This window comes from Ornithorhynchus anatinus, chromosome 4 (genome assembly GCF_004115215.2).
Source record: "Ornithorhynchus anatinus isolate Pmale09 chromosome 4, mOrnAna1.pri.v4, whole genome shotgun sequence".
In the NCBI taxonomy this organism is placed as follows: domain Eukaryota; kingdom Metazoa; phylum Chordata; class Mammalia; order Monotremata; family Ornithorhynchidae; genus Ornithorhynchus; species Ornithorhynchus anatinus.
The window spans coordinates 5,016,155-5,038,094 of NC_041731.1; the positions used below are offsets into that span (position 1 = coordinate 5,016,155).

The 21,940-nt window shown below is 44.1% G+C and overlaps 1 long non-coding RNA gene across 1 annotated transcript in view; it reads left to right on the forward strand.

Moving 5' to 3' along the window:
- Window positions 1-383: 383 nt before the first annotated feature.
- LOC114811021 overlaps window positions 384-21,940 on the forward strand; it is a 44,835-nt gene continuing 23,278 nt past the window's right edge. The window contains exon 1 of the long non-coding RNA XR_003758699.2: window positions 384-526. This is a non-coding gene — a long non-coding RNA (uncharacterized LOC114811021). The remainder of the gene's footprint in view (window positions 527-21,940) is intronic.

The following is a 21,940-nucleotide window of genomic DNA, read 5'->3' on the forward strand; positions in this document are numbered from 1 at the left end:
CAAGCTTTCTGCCTCTCTCCAACCATTGCCTGTCAGTCTAGGAAGATGGTCTCTTCCTTCTCTGTTATTATTCATGAATATACCTTTTCTCTCTTCCTACCCCAAGTATACAAAATCTCCTATTTTAGGGGCTCACGGAAGTTAAGGAAGAATCAGTGCATTCTTTCTTTTCCACCCAAGGAGTAGACAGAGAGATGATGGAGAGCTAGTCAAACAAGCCTGAGGAGATCCTTAAATATAGGGACAACGCCATGAGGGTGATGATACCTAGCGCCCTTTAATCAAAGAACTGTAGCAAATGGAAAAAGGCTGGAAGTGCCCTCTGAGGGCCTTAATCATCTCACCTGGTGTGATTGTTCAAGGACTTCAGCTGAGGACACAGCCCATCGTTTTCAAGTAGAGGAGGTCGAGAGGGCATTAGCCTTATACTTGAGAGTTAAGATACAGCCATAAAATTGAGTGGCATGTTTACTGCTAGAGGTCTTGGGAGAATTAGGCCACAGCGCAAGAGAAGTTCAATATACTGGTAAGCTTCCTCTCCTTTAAGCCCTTTTTTTTTTTGGTGTGTGAGGGGAATCTACATTCAGAGGGGGCTGCAGATTCTAAGTGGTTTTACTGATGGTCGATGCTTGGGTTTGCTCACCTTATGGCATGAGAGTGGAATGAGGAGGAGAGAGTGATGCTGATCCCTGGTGAGGGGCCAGTGATGACAACTTGGAGGTCACAGGGAATTTTGGATAGTTTGATGGACTTGGATAAGGATGTATGGTTAAACCTTGACTAACCCTCCAAACCTGAGAAATAATAACGATAATCATGATATTTGTTAAGCACTTACTCGGTGCCAGGCACTGTACTAGGTGCTGGGGTGGATACAAACAAAATGACATGAACACAGCTCACAGTCTCGATCCTCATTTTACAGATGAGGTAACTGAGGCATGGAAAAGTTAAGTGATTTGCCCAAGGTCACACAGCAGACAAGTAGCAGAGCCGGGATTAGAATCCATGACCTTCTGACTCCCAGGCCCGTGCTCTATCCACTACGCAGCGTGGGTCAGTGTAAAAAGCCCGGGGTTGGGAGTCAGAGGTCATGGGTTCGACTCCAGGCTCTGTCACTTGTCAGCTGTGTGACTGTGGGCAAGTCACTTAACTTCTCTGTGCCTCAGTTACCTCATCTGTAAAATGGGGATTGTGAGCTTCACGTGGGATAACCTGATTACCCTGTATCTACCCCAGCGCTTAGAAAAGTGCTCTGCACATAGTAAGCGCTTAACAAATACTAACATTATTATTATTATTATGCCATTTTATTGTTACTACAATTGGGTAGTGGCAGAATGCTTCTACCAGCTCAAATAAGGTTGAAAATTCAAATAGGTTGGGAGAAATGGGAGTGAGACTAGGATCATCTGCCAGTTCAGGATGTCAGACAAACCAGCTTGAACTCTTTCTCAAAAGTGTTGTGTTTGGCAAAAATGAAACACACATTTTTCCTCACCATTTGAAAACCAAAGGATGTTAAGTAAATGCTGCTTCATTTCCCTCAGCTCAGTTAATGCTTTATTTATTTGTCTGACTCACTGGATGTCCTAGAAAGCATCTGAATCTCCTTTTCAATGTCTCCTTCTAGTTCCAAGTCTTGGGTTTGAACACTGAAGTAATCGTCAAGACTATTGAGCATTTAATGTGTGCAGAAAATCGTACTAAGTACTCAGAAAAGTGTAATGGACAGATCTTGGGCAAGTCACCTAACTTCTCTGTGCCTCAGTTACCTCATCTATAAAATGGGGATTAAAACTGTGAGCTCCATGTAGGACAGGGACGGTGTCCAACCAGATTACCTTGTATCTACCCCAGCACTTAGAGTGCTTAACACCTAGTAGTGCTTAACAAATACCATTTTTTTTAAGTGATATGGTCCCTGCTCTTAAAACGCTCACGGGTCCTTCATATATATGTAATTTTGGCTCAAGCGCTCTGTAGTTCCGGCTCAGGAAGTATTGGGAAACCTGGATCCTGAAAGTCCCCAGTTCTTCATTTTCTTCTGACAAATGCCAAAATCAATCATATAAGAAGCTTACAAAATCAAAGCACTAGCAACTGACACATTCATTTATCCTGCCCTTTGAATTACGCCCATGGAATTGTACCAATCCAGACAACACACTCAGTTGTCAATAGGTTTATGTCCTCTCAAAACATAAGGTGCATTAAATATTTATGTGGCTTCTGTCTCCTGGCCATATTGCTCTACCTCTCTAATGGGTCATTACTGTTGCTGTGCATTTCATTAGCACGATGTATTCCCAAAGTGCTTTCTAATTACCCATTACTTAACTTGGCCATTCCAATTAGCACGCGCTCAGAGTCTAAAATGAAGGCAGGCAATGGGCCTAACAGAATTCCCATAAAGTCTGGCTCCCTCTTTTTTTGGCAATGCATGGGAATCTGTGTTTATGGATGAACAAGACTCTAGCCATGTGGTGGTCTCTCAACCTAGTGATAAGGATTTAGTAAAATGGGCTGGTGTGGGCGTCTTCCCTAATTTTCTCAGTACTCGTGGAAAGTGTCATGAACCCTGGCTTTCAAATGAGGAAATGCACCCAGAAATTTTAAATGTCTTGCATGAGACTACAGATGGGTATTTCTCCGAGTTGTGCCATTTCTGTTAGGGTTGGATTAGCTGAGAAAAGAGCCAGACATATGCCTGAGTCACTACACATGTCTGAGTCTCTACATCAATGGACTGCCTATCTTCTCTTCTCTCTCCACTCTCACCTAGGTGCTATAAACCATAAGGAGTGGGCACTCGCATCCTGCACCTAACCTGACTAGTCGAGAAATGCAGAGAGTGGGAGAAATCCTGTTAATGATCAGGAATGGGGAAAGACCACGGGGCAGTCTTGACAGTCTTCGACAGTCCTGCAGTAGGTTTGCAAGCGGTTAACCTGGGAAGAAAGCTAGGGCTGTGGAGGGAGCCCTCTTGCTTGTCTTAGTAAGGATAGTAAGCCCTCCTGTGTGCTTTTGACATTTAGACGAGTTAAATCCTGGGACAGATACAAGATAAATCAATCGGGCACAGCCTCTAGGCCTCTGAGGGTTCACGGCTTTAGAGGAAGGGAAAGCAAGTATCTCATCTCCATTTTACTGAGGTAATTTTGCCTAAGGCCACACAGCGGACTACTGGCGGAAGTAGGGATTGGAATCCAGACCTCCTGTCTCCAGCTCTGGCCTTCCTGTAGACTGTAAACTCTCTGTGGGCAGGGATTGCATCCATCAGCTCTGTAGACCTGTACTTACCCAAATACAGTGCAGTGCAAATAGTAAACATTCACTGATTGATAGGGTGAAGGATACAGGGGATCATCAGCAAGGCAAAGGAAACTTTCTGATTTCCAATCCCAGCTTTTCCAAAAATCTACTCCACACTGATTGAACCAAGGCAAGCATCTTGATTATATGAGAAACTAACATGGGTATTCTGAGTCTATTAACCCATCTGCTATTCTTATCCATTGACGTCCCACCTCAAAACCATTTGCAGGACTTAATTTTGCCACATCGCCCTTACTTAACATTTTGTTTCTTTGTCTGCTCCTTTCCCCTTTCTCCCTTCAATAAAAGGGGACATTTGGCCTACTTGCTTATTAGATATATATATATATATATATATATATATATATATGTATATAGTATATATATATAATGCTATTTTCCTCTAAACTGTAAACTCGTGGGCAGGAAATGTGTCATATTGTCGTGTTGCACTCTCTTAAGGCTTAGTACAGTGCTCTGCACACAGTCAGCGTTCCATAATACGACTGATTGTTCCAGTCGCATAGTGGATAGAGCACAGGCCTGGGAGTCAGAAAGTTATGTGTTCTAATCTAGTCTCTGCCACTTGTGTGCTGTGTGGCCTTGGGCAAGCCATTTCACTTCTCTGTGCCTCAGTCACCTCATCTGTAAAATGGGGATGTAGAATGTGACCCCTGTGAGGGACAGGGACTGGGTCCAATGGATTTGCCTGCATCCACCCCAATGCTTGGTAGAGTTCCTGGCACATAGTAAGCACTTAAGTACCATATTTATCATTGTTATTATATTAGTAAAGGAGTTTAACTTCAATCACCTTAGAAGTTTGCAGCTCAGCCAACACCACACTGGTTGTGTTTGCCTCTTATTTTCGGGAGAAGTTAAGATTGCAGTTTCCTGCACGAAATCACCACTTACACTATAAGGAGCGGGAATGGGGTCCCAGTTAAAGTCACGTGGCGTGAGATGGAGCTTAATGTAAACAGATTCCCCTTTCTCAACTCAATACAGAAGGCTTTGATTTAGGGTTTGCCTTCTTCCTTCCAGAACACAGATAAAGAAAGCGTTGTGTGGAGGAAACGAAAAAACAACATCTCAAACTGTAGTTACTTTGTTAGTCACTTCTAAGAAAAATAACATTAGTGTCTGTATGTAATGTGACTTTCCCTGGCAGTTAACATTGTTATTAGTACTCAAAATTCATTTTAACATAAACTCCAACCTCAGTGATTTGGAATTTGGAACAAATGAAACGCAAACGCCCCTGGGAAAAGTACCTATTCAGTGGCTTCTCACCCAAGCATGAAGACAGATGGGTAAACTCGAGGCACAAGTGGTGGCCAGCTGGCATGAACACAGTGGCCTTTCTCATCCACTGGGCGAACTTATTCCCATTCGGACGATTGTGTTCGTCTCGGTTTATCTGATTTCACCAGCAATTCTTAAAACTGGACTGCATTTGGTGACACATGCACAAATTCTGTTTTAACCTTGTCTGCAGAGTCTAACTGAAGTAAACAGAAATACTGTGCCCCCTCTAAAGAATGAATTCCTCCCCCTCCTACTTCCCTGGCTGGATTCCACGGGCCTTCTCTTCACAGGAAAGGCACCAAGGTGTTTATAGAGCAGGCGTTCAGTGATCCACATCTAACTTTAAACTCTCGATTTAGGTGATATAACAAGAAATCTTTAAGGGAAGCATAAGACTAATAGTTCTAATTCTATGCATCAAAGGCTACTGCAGCTCCTGAGGCAATTGACCTCTAGGCCATGGCAATGCCATGAGCGTCTTGGCCACCAACGGGTCCTGCTTATAGAAAGGTTCTGGGCTCACTTCACACCTGCTCACCTCTGTACCTCGTCAGGAATATGACTGTCAGAGAAAGGAAAGTGCAAGTGAAGCTACACAAACTATTAATACTATTAATTCCTTCTTGCAGATTTTCCATTCTGAAGTCTCAGGCCCCAGGCTTGTGGATCATTCCTGATGGGAGTGTCCATCGCCGTTAATTCTGCTTCTAATATGCCAGAGATAATCCCTGAGAACTCATTCTCCTCTTTCAGTTCAGAAAATAATGTCCCTGATGTCTGCCAATATTACTGGGGTGGGAGAAAGAAAAGTATTAAGTCTCAACGACTTCCAACTTCTTGAGTTGGACGGCCTCTCTCCGTCCACGGGTATCTAGCAGTGGTTGGGTGTCGGCTTGTTTTTGTCTGAGTGTGTTGTTTGTTTTGGATGGCTTGGTTTTGCCCAAGGAATGTGCCACCTACTTTATGATGCCTAATGTGGTGTCAGCTCTTTGCCACATAGCAAAAGCAGGAAATTCAGCCAAACGCTCAGTAATTCATAATCTTGAGTGGGGGTGTTAGGGGACAAGAAGAACCTCGAGGTGGGTAATTCTCTTCCCTCCCTCCCCCCAATAATTATAATAGAGTTGGTAGACACATTCCCTGTCCACAAGGATCTCAGAATCTAGACGACCATTCAACATGATTTCCCTGAGGCCTCCTCTAATTCTTCTAGGTCCTAACAGAAGGAGATCAGTTTGCTGTGTGTTTTCTCTAAGCCATCATGAGCATGTTTTGGCAGGGATGGGACCAAGAAGAGAATCAGATCTTCTGCTCTGGAGCAGAGATGCTGCTGCTACACAAGCAGCCATAGAAAGCTTATCACGACCAGTTTCTCTCTGATGATTTTCTCCATCCACCTCTAGAATCGCAGTATAAGTCTCCCATGGAGACCCAGAACAATAGAGGGTGATGCAGTTCGACCTATTGGGACATTGGAAGTCTTCTGTCTTAACCCTCTGGAAATCTTTCCAACCACTTCCGCATCATACCACTTCCCTTAATGTCTCAGAAGTTCATAAAAATGCTCGTGACTAAGAAATCCAGGGTTACCTCCTCCAGCAGCCTTGACATTCATGGAAGATTACAGGGATGTTCCTGTTTTGGCCAGGTGAGAGAGCAGCTACATAAGCTGAAAAGAGCCAGATTTCACTCTAGTGACCTTTAAGGAACGGATTTAGAATCGAGAGTTGCCAACCCAGCCAAGTAGGCACTCCTCTGATAGTTCTCCCACCCCTGTGTGTCCTCTGCCTCTGCTCTAGTGAACAGATGCCATGAGTGATTCTTTACCCCTCTTCTAATCAATCAGTCGAGAAGCAGCTTGGCCTAGAGGATAAGGCACATGTCTGGGAGTCAGAAGGACTTGAGTTCTAATCCTGGGCAAGACACTTCAATTACCTCATCTGTAAAATGGGGATTAAGACTGTGAATCCCGTATGGGACAGGACTATGTCCAACCTGATTAGTTTGTACCTACCCCAGCTCTCAGAACAGTGCCTGGCACATAGTAAGCATTTAACAAGTACCATAAAAAAATCAATAATGTTTAAGTACTTATTCTATGCATAGGACTGTCCTAATTGCTTAGAAGAGTACAAAAGGGTTTTTTTAATTTTTTTTTTTAAAAAAACACATCATCTGTCATTTGGTAAGTACTTACTAGGTGGCAGGCACTGTAAAATGTTAGGGTAAATGGAATACTATCTGGTGAACACAGTTCCTGTCCCAAGTGGAGCTCACAGCCTTAATCCCCATTTTACAGATAAGGTAACTGAAGGACAGAGAAATTTAGTGTTTTACCCAGAGTCATCCAACAGATAAGTGGAAGAACTGGGATTAGAGCCCAGGTTCATGCTCTTTCCATTAGGCCACTCTGCTAGGAGTTGAGACACGATCCCTGCGCTCAAGAAGTTTATCATCTAACAGGGGAAACTGATACTAACATAAATTACAGGTAGGGGGAAGTAGTAGAGTATAGCAAAAGACTATAAGTGCTACTTGGGGGTGGGTGAGTTTCCATGTGTCTGTGGTGGTATGGGGGTGGGGAGAGGGAGAAATAGGGTTGAGGAGATGTGAGATTAATCAGGAGGAAAGACCTCCTGAAGGAGATGTAATTTCAGAAAGGCTTTGAAGATGACAATAGTGGTCTGTCACATGTGAAGGAGGAGTGAGTCCTGGGCAGAATGGAGGGCATGAACAAGAGGTGAATGGTCTAGAGAGGCAAAAATGAGGTGAGTGTGTTGACTTGAGGACTTGAGAGGAGCAAAATGTTCAGGTTGGGGTGTAGTGGCAGAGACCGGAGGATAAGTAGGTTGGAGAGAGCCGATTAAGTGTCTTATAGCTGCTGGCCAGAAGTGTCTGCTCGATGTGGGAAGACCTGTGCAAAACTACTAATGACGAAGAAATATGCTCAAGAGGTCCTGGAGGAGGACGGTGTTCCAATCACCACTTTCATCAGTGCCAGCAATTCAGATTGTAACGTGGTCTAGTGGAAAAAGCGTGGGCCTGGGAGTCAGAGGACCTGCTTTTTAATCCTGGCTCTGCCACTTGGATGGCCTTGGGCAAGTCACTTTGCTTCTCTTGCCTCAGTTACCTCATCTGTAAAATGAGAATTATATCATTCTCCTTTTGACTTAAACTGTAGCCCCACGTGGGACAGGGACTGTGTCCAACCTTTTTATCTAGTATCTACCCTAGTGCTTAATACAGTGTCTGGCATCTAGAGCTTGTTCTTTCAATAGTATTTCCCAAGTGCTTGCTTACGATGTGTCAAGCACTGTTCTAAAGGATGGGTAGCTTGACAAGTACCATTTTAAAAAAAATTTAGACCTGTTTCCTAAGTGTGGGAAGCATCGTAATATAATCAAGGCATTTGTTTAACACACACGTTGGGGTAGATAAGATGCTATCAAATCAGACCCAATCTCTATCCCACCTGGGGCTAGGTTTTGGGGGGGTTAGAGATCAGCTATTTATTTCACATTTTACAGAGGAGGAAAGTGGGCACAGATAAGTCAAGTGACTTATCCAAGGTCACACCGCAGGGAGGTGGGTTTCCAGACTTGTTTCTGAGCTCTTAACCCTAGGCCACGCTGCTTTACACAGTGTTCATTACCAAGTTGGAAGTGGGAGAAAGGGACTAGAGGATATAGGATGAGCGACGGAGGAGAGCAAATCAATCAGCGATATTCATTGAGCACTTGTATGCGGAACACTGTATTAAGCAATTAGGAGACTACAATACGACAAAATTGGTAGACACATTTCCTGTCCACAACAAGTGAAGAAGGAAGTAAGGGGAAGGAAACATAAGCACAGTTTCAAGAGAAGGGGGAAACAGCCTTGGAAATCCCATGGTGATATTCCTATAAGAGGACAATTGTGCTTGGGAGAGGACTTTGTTGCTGAATGTAGTAAATATTGATTCCACTCTTATGACACCAGAATCTTTCTCTCCCATATTACAGTTTTATATAATAATATTTTGATTTTTCCCCCTGACATATTTACCCTCTAAATCCACACATTTGCAGCACCCCAGCTTGTGTGTCTGGAACCTGTTTCTTCAGTCCTCTAGATCTCGACCTTCCCACTTGAAAAATTGGAGATAATATTTTCATCTGTTTTAAGGGATATTGGGATTGTTAATAAGAAAGTATGTGTGGTGGAGGTTTAAGTGCCTTGGCTTCCTGGCTTTGCCATTTACTTGCTGTATGACCTTAACATGTCACTTCTCTGTGTCTCACTTTTCTTAACTGTAAAATGGGGATTTAATACTTGTTCTCCCTCCTACTTAGACTGTGATTCCCCACAAGAGAGGGGGACTGTGTCCAACCTGAGTAACTTGTGCCTAGAACAGTACTTGAGATATAATAAGCACCATTATTATTAATATGATAATAATTATGGCATTTGTTAAGCCCTTACTATGTGCCAAGCACTGTTCTAAGTACGGGTAAATAAAGGTAATCAGATTGTCCCATGTGGGGTCTACAGTCTCAATCCCCATTTTACACACGAGGTAACTGAGGCACAGAGAAGTTAAATGACTTGCCCAAGGTCACACAATGGACAAATGGTGAAAATGAGGTTAGAACCCACGACCTCTGACCCTCAAGCCCGTGCTCTTGCCTCTAGCCCATGCTGCTCCTCTTATATATCCTCTTAATATAAGTCCTTACATCCAACTGAAGATGTGATCACATCCCACCACAAAGCGTTCACGATCACAATCGTCATCAAAGCACCCAGATCTGTGTGGAACTCTGCTAGATCCTGCCAATCCTATACACCCACGCATCCTCCCCTCTGGGCGGGAAGGGAGGGGGATTCTTTCTAGAAACAGATGCCACTGATGTGAAGAGGTGGGGAAACTGAAGAGATTTAGGAAAGCCCTGCTTATGATGGGGAGGGTTTAGTAGGGCAAGATCCCTGCCTGTGACATGCAGCACTTACCCTTTAGGTAAGACTTCTGCCTCTGCGGCTTATCTTCCGGAACTGCTGCTGTATGGCTCCATCTAGTGATTGAGGCAGGAGTCAAAATGCAGTCACATCTACGGGGGTACATTGGAGATAGATTTTCCTTTTCTATTTTCTTGCTCGGCATTACCATTTTTCATCAAATATATCGCATCACTCCCGAGAAGCCCAAATCGTGCTTGTAGATTGTGAAAAATTAAAGCTAGTTCAACGCGGCCTGAAGTAACGTTGGTCCTCCTTTCTTTCCGGAAAATGAAGGGTTCAGGCAAGAAGCTCTAAATGTATTAGCCAAAGAAGGCTGGAATTAAAAAAAAAAAAAACCCACAAATCAAAATGGCAGCACTTCCCTTTCTAAACAATTCCACTCTCCTGTTCACAGGTCTCGGACTCAGCAGTGATGATTTGTTGTGGATAAAGCGACCACATTTAACTTGGGGGTTGCGTTTCTCCTAGTTTCTTCCCCTTCCAGGACAGCTGGAGTCTTAGCGATGTTTGTCCCCCCCAAAATAGTTACCCTTCCTGCTTAAGAGGCAGCGGCGATGGTGGGGGAGGGGGTGTGGTGGTTTAAAAGAACAGTAGGAAACCCACTGGATGTGCTTACACACAGATTCTCCCTTGTTGTGCTGTCGTTAATTCTCTTTTCAGTGCCTGGTGGGCTCCATGTGTACCCAGATGAAATGCTCTTTACCTCTGTAACTTGACTTCTGGGAAACCATCAGTGGAAGGCCTCCTACCGTGACCTCAGTATCCGTGCCATTCCTGGAAATGACTATTTACAGACACACACCTGAATGAGTTGCTCTAGGCCACCTGGGGACTCCAGAGGGGTCAGTGGGTCTCTAACAGGACCACGGAAATTGTTCTGGAAAGAAAACCTGGGCAGCGCCTTTCCAGGGGCATCACTAGCCATCTACAGGACTTCTGTGGCTTTAAGGCCCGCTGAGCATGGGACTTGTGGGAGGATGAGGAGTGCAGCACAGTCAGGGACAAGGGGTGGGCGGGTGTGTGTGTTTGTATATGTGTGTGTTGGTTTGACTGAAGGCCTGTGAGGAACAGCATGCTCTAGTGGCAACGGCACGGGCTTGGGAGGCAGAGGTCGTGGGTTCTAATGCCAACTCTGCCACTTATCTGCGTGTGACCTTGGGCAAGTCACTTAGCTTCTCTTTACCTCAGTTACCTCATCTTTAAAATGGGGATTGAGACTGTGAGCCCCACATGGAACAACCTGATCACCCTGTATCTACCCCAGCACTTAAAACAGTGCTTGGTACATAGTAGCCCTTAACAAATACCATTATTATTATTAACTCAGGAAGAGATCTGCTTGGTAAAGGGTTGCTCCCAGTACAGCTTCCCCTTAATAACAAAATTAATAATAGTAGCACTGAGTATTGAAAATGGGCCGAGCACTATACTATGCTGTACTATACTTCGATGGGCCGAGCCCGTCAGTGGGCAGGGACCGTCTCTATCTGTTACCGATTTGTACATTCCAAGCTCTTAGTACAGGTGCTCTGCACAGAGTAAGCGCTCAATAAATACTATTGAATGAATGAATACTCTACACTAAGGCAATTACAAGACACGTCGCACGCAGTCCCTGTCCCACATGCGGCTCACAGTCTAAGGGGAGGAGACAACAGGCAATAAATTCCCATTTTGCACATGAGGGAACTGAGGCCCAGAGAAGTGAAGTTGGCTGCTCTACTGATAACGTTCGCACAGTGCCTCGATCTCGCCCATCTCGCCGCCGACCCCTAGCCCACACCCTGCCTCTGGCCTGCAATGCCCTTCCTCCTCAAATCCGACAGACACTTACTCTCCCCCTACTTCAAAGCCTTACTGAAGGCCCATCTCCTCCAGGAGGCTTTCCTCGACTAAGCCCCACCTTTCATCTCCCGCTGTCTTCTGTGTCACCCTGACTTGTTTCCTTTGCTATTCCCCTTTCTAGTCCCACAGCACTGAAGTACATATCTGTATTTTACTGATATTAATATGTCTCCCTCTCTTTACTGTAAGCTCATCGTGGCCAGTGAATATCTGTTCAATGTTGCATTTTACTCTCCCAAATGCTTATCATAGTGCTCTGCACACAGTAAGTGCTCAACAAATACAATTGAACGAATGAATGAAAATGACTTGATCTAGGTCATACAGCAGGCAAGCAGCGGAGTCAGGATTAGAATAATAATAATAACGTTGGGATTTGTTAAGCGCTTACTATGTGCAGAGCACTGTTCTAAGCGCTGGGGTAGACACAGGGGAATCAGGCTGTCCCACGTGGGGCTCACAGTCTTCATCCTCATTTTACAGATGAGGGAACTGAGGCACAGAGAAGTGAAGTGACTTGCCCACAGTCACACAGCTGAGAAGTGGCAGAGCTGGGATTCGAACCCATGACCTCTGACTCCAAAGCCCGTGCTCTTTCCACTGAGCCACGCTGCCAGGTTCAGGTCCAGAGCAGCATGGTTTAGTGGATAGAGCATGGGCCTGGGAGTCAGAAGGTCATGGGTTCTAATCCTAGCTCTGTCACTTGTCTGCTCTGTGACCTCGGTCAAGTCCCTTCATTTCTCTCTGCGGCAGGTAACTCATCCGTAAAATGGAGATTAAGACTGTGAGCCCCATGTGGAACAGGGACTGTGTCCAACCTGATTAGTTTGTATCTACCCCAGCTCTCAGAACAGTGCCCGACACATAGTAAGCACTTAACACATACCATAAAAAAGGGTCCTCTGACTCCCAAGCCCATGCTCTTTTCCAGTAGGTCACACTCACCCCAGCCTCAACCCCAGCAGATGGGTGCATGCATGATTCAACTGGTGAAGCTAGCTAGAGCTCAGCTGTGTAAGCCCTAATCAGAACTCATTCTCTCTCCAATGTCTCTGGAAAGGCAAGAGCGAGTTTTCAGAGGCTCAGCAGCCCCATGGAAGCAGAAGCCTGAACCTGTTTCCTCTGAAGATCGCCTCCCTGACTGACATTCTCAAGTGACACTGGGCAGGAGAGTGTCTCCTCCACCTAATTCACCGTATCTGGGCTCAAACCTTTGCTGGTATATGAAACCTCTGCTCTGCTCCTGTTAGCTGATAGAGGTGCTCTAACCAACCTGCACAGAGGAATTGATTCTAATACTAGTGGCCTACATAATGCCACTCGCACTCTCAACCCTGCCCATGGTGTGTTCCTGGTGGGGTCCGGAGTGGAACTAGTAAGTAGACAAGCAGGAATGGTATAGCTTCTCCAGCATTCTTAGAAACTGTGATGCTGCCTCGGCTCGCTCCCAGCCGGCGTGCGGTGTGTGTGGGGGGGGAAGCCGTGCCTAATGTGAAAAATCAGAGTAGACAGGCTGGTGCATCTCACCTGCCAGAGAATCTGTTCTCTCTCTCCCTAAGGTGTTCTCCGAGGGAGTCGAGGGAAGCTTTCCCACTTCCTAAAACGGCATTCGTCCGGTGGCGTGTGTCTAACGGGGCAGATTCAAAACCTGACCTACATAGCTGACGGAAAGCCGTTTGAAAACCTTGCCGATCCAGGCCCCTCAGACCTAGATTTTTGTCTCTTCTCTTGGATTGCCCCAAGCAGCTGGCATGGGGCTCTGCGGACGGCAGGCTTCCGAACATACTCTTGACTGACTGACTCTAATAGCTCTGCTTTTAAACTGGCCCTCCTCGGACCGAGCTTCCAGCGGCGCTGAATCCCGGTAGTGGTTTTGAGGCTCCACGTAAAGAGGGGACAATTCAAACAGCAGAGCCCCCAGGGTGTCTAGCAGAGGTACCCATGAAACCACGACTCAGGTCTATTTTTGTCTCCGTAGCAAATTCATTAGGTCAACAAGGAGGATCCCTCTGCAAATGGATTTTCAGACAGCAGCTGTCATTTCAGCTGCATTTAATCAAGCAGTTGTATTTATTGAGCCCTTGTTATGTGCAGAACACTGTATGAAGCACTTGGGAGAGTACAGTACAGCAGCATTAGCAGACACGTTCCCGGCCCGTAACAAGCTTCCGGTCTAACTGGATTAAATTGCCATTCGTAGTAGGGTTGTCTCCTAAACCCTAAATCCCGGCTCCACCACTTGTCAGCTGTGTGACGGTGGGCAAGTCACTTAACTTCTCTGTGCCTCAGTTACCTCATCTGTAAAATGGAGATTAAGACTGTGAGCCCCACGTGGGACAACCTGATTCCCTTGTGTCTACTCCAGCGCTTAGAACAGTGCTCTGCACATAGTAAGCGCTTAACAAATACCAAATACCAACATTATTAAATTGAAGGTAAGATATGACAAGTGTAGGATTAATGTTTCTGTCATGTGCTTTACACTGTGTTAAACTGTCTATCATATTTGAGTCCTTACTGTGTGCAGAGCACTATACTAAGCACTAAGAGTACAATCCAACATGCATTCCAATCATTTATATAATGGAGGAATAGGGATATTGGAGAAGCAGCGTGGCTCAGTGGAAAGAGCACGGGCTTTGGAGTCAGAAGTCATGGGTTCGAATCCCTGATCTGCCACTTGTCAGTCACTTAACTTCTCTGCGCCTCAGTTACCTCATCTGTAAAATGGGGATTAAGACTGGGAGCCCCACGTGGGACAACCTGATTCCCCTGTGTCTACCCCAGCGCTTAGAACAGTGCTCTGTACATAGTAAGCGCTTAACAAATACCAACATTATTATTAGACTCCCAATTTACAGCTGAAACACAGTAGTGTCTGAGGCTTTCTTTTATTGTGATTTTAAGGTGTTAACTATACCTTCCTTACTTTCCGTGTCCCAGCTCACCAAACAGTAGCTTTTTGGGCATTCTACTTTTTGGGTAAATATGTTACAGGAAAAAAAAAATGGTTTATCCTTTGTCAGTTTCTGTGGTGACCCATATTTCCTGTGGCATATTATTTTATTGTAGCAGCTGTTAAAATAATGAAAATACTTTGGAGAAATAACTCGGGGATATTATATTATTACTTCAGCCTACCCAGGTTCTTAGTTCATACTTGTTTTCCCCTAGCAATGATGGCGAAAGGGAGAGAAGGAGGGATAGGGCATCTTGCTAGTCGAACAATGAAATTGCAGCTCCTCAGGCAATTGTATTAATAGAAAAAGATCTAATCTCTTAAATTGAAGAGTAAGTGTACATGTAATTGTCTGAGGTCTGCTGTAGGAATGAGGGAAGTCTTGTTTTTTAAATCCTGGATGGTTCATGGTAGAAGAATAAAATTTTACAACAGCTTTCTTTTGCAAGGAAAAGTCCACGATAATCCTAAAAGTTGGTGAATTAAGACATCACCGACTAGCAAATGATAGAATCACCAGCCGTGGTATTTGGATTTCAACTCTCTTCTGTATATCCAATATCTGCCTTAACATGGCAGTCGGTTCCAATATACCGTGACTTGGATAGAACACTAGGGAATGCCCAGAATGTCCAAGAATTAGGGAATCAATCGGTAGTATTTATATGCTAAGTGCTTGGGAGAGTACAATATGAGAGAAATCAGCGGACATTGTCCCTGCCCATAATGAGCTGAATGCCCTTTCCATAACACCAACGCCTCTGTCTGGTTAGAACATCATGCTCAAGGTGGTTCCACTGCATGTGATGTAGGACAGTTTATGCACATGTGGCATTCATCAAGATGAGAATTGGAAGGTGATTTTTTTTTTCCAAAACATATAAGATTTCTCAAGAAACCGACTACCGTGCTCTGGTGGAATAATTATACTGTGAGCAACAGATTTTTAAATTTTCACTTGTTGGTGGAGGTGAGGGTAACTTGTCCTTGGTAGTTTCTTGGTGCAAAATCATGGGGTTTCTCCAGTCTCCCTTGTCTCCTGCTGATTTGCCAGAGCTCAGACTGCCTACCTTGCTTTGATTTTTATTCTCAGTTTTATATGACATCCCTTCCACTTGTGTGGATATGTTGAGAGATGATCGTATTCTATCCCCACTATCCACCTTGGAACTGCCTCTTTTGCACATGCAGGGATGGTGTCAAACAATGCCAATTTGAGAACAAACAGCACTGATTTACAAAAGGTAAAGAATTACATCAGACCCCATGCTATCAATTGTAGGGGTTTTTATTGATTTTCGTAGCTATTCACTCTGAGGGTTTTTTTTAAATCATTGTTTGACCATTTCCTGTGATGTTTACTCCTGAAATGTAGGCACTTAAGATCAGTTGACTGTATTTGAGCACCTACTGTTCAGAGTTTTGGGGAGAATACAGAAGAGGTAAAAGACTCAATCCCTTCCCTCAAAGAGTTTATAATCCAACTCCTTATTTTATCATCTAAAAAGAGTTTTTTAGTTCCTTCACCCTAGTGATCCTAATATAAATCTTTGGGATCAAAGTCTTTAGGCTATGCAGTTTTACTTTTGAAAACAGTCTGATTTTTGAGATTTATTTTTTATTCCTGCCCGGCATATAATTGACTGATAGTGCAGCCTCCTTTCATGGCCATTCTGCAACCAGATACTTTTTAGGGGGAAATGAGGTAAAAGAATTCAGCAATTTCCAAGAGAAGAAGATCAATAAAATACTCCTAAAAATAACTCTGTGCTATCCTGGCTCCTGTCTTATCGATTTGTAAGCAGCAATGAGAGAGCTGGCCAAGAATGATGAAATTTGGGATTCTGTTGTTGACCTCTAAGTCATCGTACCAGAAGAGTAGACTCCTGTGGTTCTCTGGATTATCACATCTTTTGTCGTAGCTCTCAGTAGGGCTGGTTTCTTAAATATATTTATGTGACTAAGGCACCACACTGATTTTCTTCTTAGACTCTATGACTCAAGAACTGGGTGGAGAATTTTCATAGAACTGAGTGCTGGGGGTGGGAGGTTGTGTTTTTTGGGTGGGTTTTCCCCTACCTTCCTCCCACCACCCCAAATAAGAGTAGGATGAGGAAGGAAGGGATGTCCGGAAGTAGGAGAGAAAGAACTTCATTCCTCCATTAAAAAAATAATAATAATCACGATGGAGGTGGAGGGTTCGGAGCTACAACATCTGTTCTCCACCCCCACTTCTAACAAAGCACTATATCTCCAGATCTACCCCCACCACTTGCCTCTGCACCTTTATCTGTTGGAGCTGTGAGCACTCATGGGTACTATAGTACTAATTACAATTGCTCCTCCAGATGCTAAGACCAAAATTTTACTAGGCCTTGAACTCCTCTCCTCCCCACATAAATACCAAATGTATTGTCTATTAAATAATGATGTGTTCAACTTTCCCTTCCCACATCCCCTTTTTGGTTGACGCTTGTGCCCAGGTGAAATATGACTGGATTAGACCTCAGTTCCACCTCCTGTTGGAGCCCTTGAAAGGGGTGGGCAGAAGCCAAATTCTGGACTCTAGCTACCTCTCTCTGGTTCACGCATTTCGGGGAGTAAGAGCAGAGAAGCTCATGTATGTCTGCATTCATTCAATAGTATTTATTGAGCGCTTACTCTGTGCAGAGCTCTGTACTAAGCGCTTGGAATGGACAAATCGGTTACAGATGTACCGATTAAGTCAATCTACCCACCCTGTAAGTCATGTAAGTCAATCTACCCACCCTGGTCCCCGGGAGGAGGAGAACTTGGTTTGCATGGAGACCAACTTTGGAGAGCAACTCTTAGGATGACCTGGAGATGAAAACAACCTACAGTGTCCCTATTTATTTTAAAGGCTCGGTGGCAAGCTGACCCTTGCAATTCAAGGGGGAAACTTGAGACCACTAGTTGAGCTGGGCCGATTGGGGTATTTTGGAGAGGAGATTGTAACCTTAACACATCTTAGTGGCTCCGGTAATAACGGTAAGCTGGAGTTCATGCTCTACCCACGGGCTACTCAGATTCAGAGGGATTTTTTCCCCAAGGAAAGGGATTTACCTTTCAGGAGGGAAAGCAGGATGAAAAACTCCTTTTAATAAAAAACCTGTCCTGTGCTAAACCAGCCTAGGCAGGGGCAATCACTTGACTTTGAACACAATCTGGATTCTTGGTGAGAGCCAGCTCATAAATAAACCATTTTATTTATGCATCCAGCTTGACAGGCCTTCTCATAAGATGAACTGCTGACTCAGATGATGTTAAATGACTTGGAATGTTAACGTGAATAACTCTAAGACAAAGAAGAGGATCATAAGAGAGTATAAGCAAGGAAGTCAGAGTACACTATTCCTTTCAGGCATTAAACAGTCCCAACTAAAAGGAAAATGAATCTAATACACAACCCCCCTTATTTATTTTTGGTTTTATGCAAGCGTAAATCCATCGACGGTGTGCAGTGAGTGCCTTCTGACTGGAGAGCATTAAGCTTGGGAGAGGACAGCCGAAGGAAATAAACAAAACCCCTGCCTTTGAGGGGTTTACATTCGAATGGGAGAAATAAATGGGCACAGATGATTTACAAACAGTCGAAGGAGGAGGAAGAACAGAGAGATCATAGATAATAGTACCGGTGTCAGGATCGTATAGCTGAATATTCATAAGCATATAAATAATTTTCAGGCAGTTTACATTAGAGAAGCAGCTTGCCCTAGTGGAAGGAGCACGGGCCAAGGAGTCAGAAGACCAGAGTTCTGACTCTGCCACTTATCTTCTGTGTGACCTTGGCCAAGGCCCTTCACTTGTCTATGCCTCAGTTCCCTCACCTGCAGAAGGGGCATCAATCCCTATTCTCCCTCCTACTTAGATGGTAACCCCCTTTTGGGACCTAATTATTATTTGTATCTACCTCAGTGCTTAGTACAGTGTTTGGCACATAATAAGCACTTACAAAATAATTAATAATAACTGTTTTATGTGTAAAGCAGCATGGCGTAGTAGAAAGAGCACAGGTCTAGGAGACAGAGGACTTGGGTTCTAATTCTGTCTCCGCTACTTGTCTACTGTGTGACCTTGGCACATCACTTCTCTGTGCCTCAGTTACCTCATCTGTAAAATGGTGATTAAGACCGTGAGCTCCAAGTGGGACATGGACTGTGTCCAACATGATTTATCTTGTATCTGCCCCAAAATTTAGTACAGTGCCTGACACATAGCACTTTTAAAAAATACTATCCCCCCCAAAAAGTGCTAAGACTTTTGGATCCTCTAGATTGTAACCTTCTTTTGGGCAGGGATCATGCCCACCAACTCTGTTATATTATACTCTCCCGAGTGCCTGATACAGTGTTCTGCATACAGAAAGTGCTCAATAAATACCATTAATGGATGGTTGGCAAGACTTGTAGTATGGAGAATAATTGGGGAGTGCTTCCTGGAGGAGGTAGGATTTTAGGAAGGCTTTGAAGATGTGGAGAACTGCAGTCTGATGGGTTTAGAGTGGTGCCTCCAGGTAACGGGAAGATTGTGAGCAAAGGATCAGCAGAGAAGTTGTCTATGGTCTGCATGCTTCCTTCCTAGTGGCACTGTAAACCCCATGTAAACCCCACTGCTTATATCTTATCAACCCCAGCACTTGACACAGTGCTTGGTACATAGTAAGTGCTTAATAAATATCTTTTTAAGTAGCAGTACTAAAAGCAGTCTGCTCAACTCACACCTGATGTTGAGTCTGCGCCCTTTCTCGTGTTGTGTGGGAAAAGTCTAACTTAGGGGACAACTTGCCTCCGCATTGTCCAGTGAGCAGAGAAAGAAACAGCTTGGGAGAGTTGGAGGACTAAAGGAGTCTTAATTTGAGCTCTTGGAGGCAGGATTTTTCATTTTCCCCTTCACCTGGACATAAGCCTACAGGAAGGGGAGAGTGGGAGGGAGAGACAGAGGAGGAAAGAAAGCAGGCTTGATAATTAACGGCAGCAACACATAAGCTTTTCATCTCTTATTTCCTCTTGCATTTGCTGAGTTAATCCATCTACAATCCCTGTTAGATACTGTTCTGTAGGCTTCCCTCCTGAGCGTGGCTGCGGGAACTGCTACAGTATTGTGATGGGTGTCGTGAGTTCATAGGGAAAAGCCTCGACTTGAGAAATGTTGTATTTCCTTCTGACTATGGCAGACTGTGAAGTCGATTAGGCCTCAGCTTTGCTCAAACCACACAGATAACTGAAATATTTGCCTCTGGGAGAAAAGTAGCAGAGGGTTTTCTTCATGTAATAAGAGATTTAAGTCAAACAAATCCAAAGCATTTGAGGAAAAACTTATTTCCTGAACTATGCTTTGATCACATGACAGGAGCTCCAATGAAAACAGTCCTGTCATCTTTTAAGTGGCAAGATTAAAATGAAAAAACTCTGGTTAGGTAGACTGTACTGTTGACAGTGGAGGTGGTAGGGGGCAGGTAGGAAGAAGAGAGCTAATGGTGGATAAAGTGAATCTTTTTGAGGTATCTCTATCAGGAAATATTATAGAAAATTCACTAATCCTGGAAGTTGGGCAGACCACCATTATCAGCAGAGAGGTGACAATCACATTCCTTACCACCAGAAGGCTTATCTAATGAGGGACACCGGTAGACATTAAGTTCCTAACAGATAGTAGTGGGTCAGGATGAGAAATGAATAAGTAATTGATTTATATATAAGGGCTGAAGATGGTTGTTGGGTCGATGAAACTTTGGGTGTTTCATCATGTAAATTCCTTGAGGGCAGGGATCATATCTGCTCTATTTGATTAGGGTATTTGTTAAGCACTTACTATGTATCAGGCACCATACTGAGCGCTGGGATAGATAATAATAATAATAATGTTGGCATTTGTTAAGCGCTTACTATGTGCAGAGCACTGTTCTAAGTGCTGGGGTAGATACAGGGGAATCAGGTTGTCCCACGTGAGGCTCACAGTTAATCCCCATTTTACAGATGAGGGAACTGAGGCCCAGAGAAGTTAAGTGACTTGCCCACAGTCACACAGCTGACAAGTGGCAGAGTCGGCATTCGAACCCATGACCTCTGACTCCCAAGCCCGGACTCTTTCCATGGAGCCACGCTGCTTCTCTACAAGATAGTTGGGTCAGACACAGTCCATGTCCCATATGGGACACACAGTTTTAATCCCCATTTTACAGATGAGGTAACTGGGGCACAGAGAAGTGAAGTGACTTGACCAAGGTTACACAGCAGACAAATGGTGGAGCCAGGATTAAAACCCAAGTCCTCCTCACTCCCAGGTTCCTGCTCTATCGTACTCTCCCAAATGCTTATACTGCTCTGCACACACTAAGCACTTCATAAATACTACTGACTGCTGGGAATTCATCAAGGAAGAAGCATAATTCGAAGGATGCATTTTGCCAGTGGTTTTCTGGGGGAACGAAGAGAAGAATGTGGGACGTTCCTTGGCTCACTTACAAGAATTGAACTCATTTCCTTTTTGTTCCTTTAATAATCACCAGTGAAAAGCATAAAGCTTGTAAACAATCTCCAGGGCCATTGATGAAGTGTATACAGTGTCCCAAGATTTCATATTGCATGTACACAGCCTGCTTCCTATAAACACACTGACAATAAGAAATTAACGCTAATTGCCAGGATCTGCTTTTTTGTGCTCGGTATAGAAAGTGGTTTTACAATCAGAAAAGCCACTTAAGTGGTAATAGGGGGGGAAAAGCCTCAATAATTATCTAATCAACCAATTATCCCCAAATACATCCCCATGTACTGTATGAATATCAAATGTGCTCTGAGGAGAACCAGCTGGAGATGTGTAGACAGCTGTTGACCTCAAGTCAGATCCTTTTTGGTTGAAGGAACTCACGAACCCTAATCAGGAGAGAGATGAACTCTCCTAAAATACACAGACTGGTTCCACTGTGGAAAATCTTCACACTTCTCGCTGGAGTCAGGAACCCAGTTTAATCCCAGAGGTGAAGTCTCTCCATGTCATCTCGCTAGATTGTAAGTAGAGGCAATATGGTAATAATAGGATTTGAGTGTCTACAGTACTGAGTGCTTGGGAAATATAAAACAAGCAAGAGACACTTTCTCTGCCCACAAAGAGCTAACCCTTTTTCATTTCTATTCTACTCTCCAAAGAATACAGAGCAGTGCACATGGCAGTGAATGACAGTTGCTCCCGGACTCTGATTTTGGCAGAATTGTTGATGGTAGTTTTGAGGTTTCAGTTCAGCAGCTTAATGAAAGAATAGTCACTTAACTTTTTTTTTTTTGGCAGAAAAGATGTTAGAAAAACCCTAGTCACATCAAAGATAAGATTGCCGAGAAACTTGTCTCCTCTCTGGGAAGGATGTAGATTGATACTGTGACAGTGACATTTTTAATTAATTCATCGGTCTCCCTCATCAGCGTGTAAGCTCCTTGTGGGCAGGAAACTTGATTCTTGCTGCTGTCAACTTTCCAAGTACCTAGCACAGTA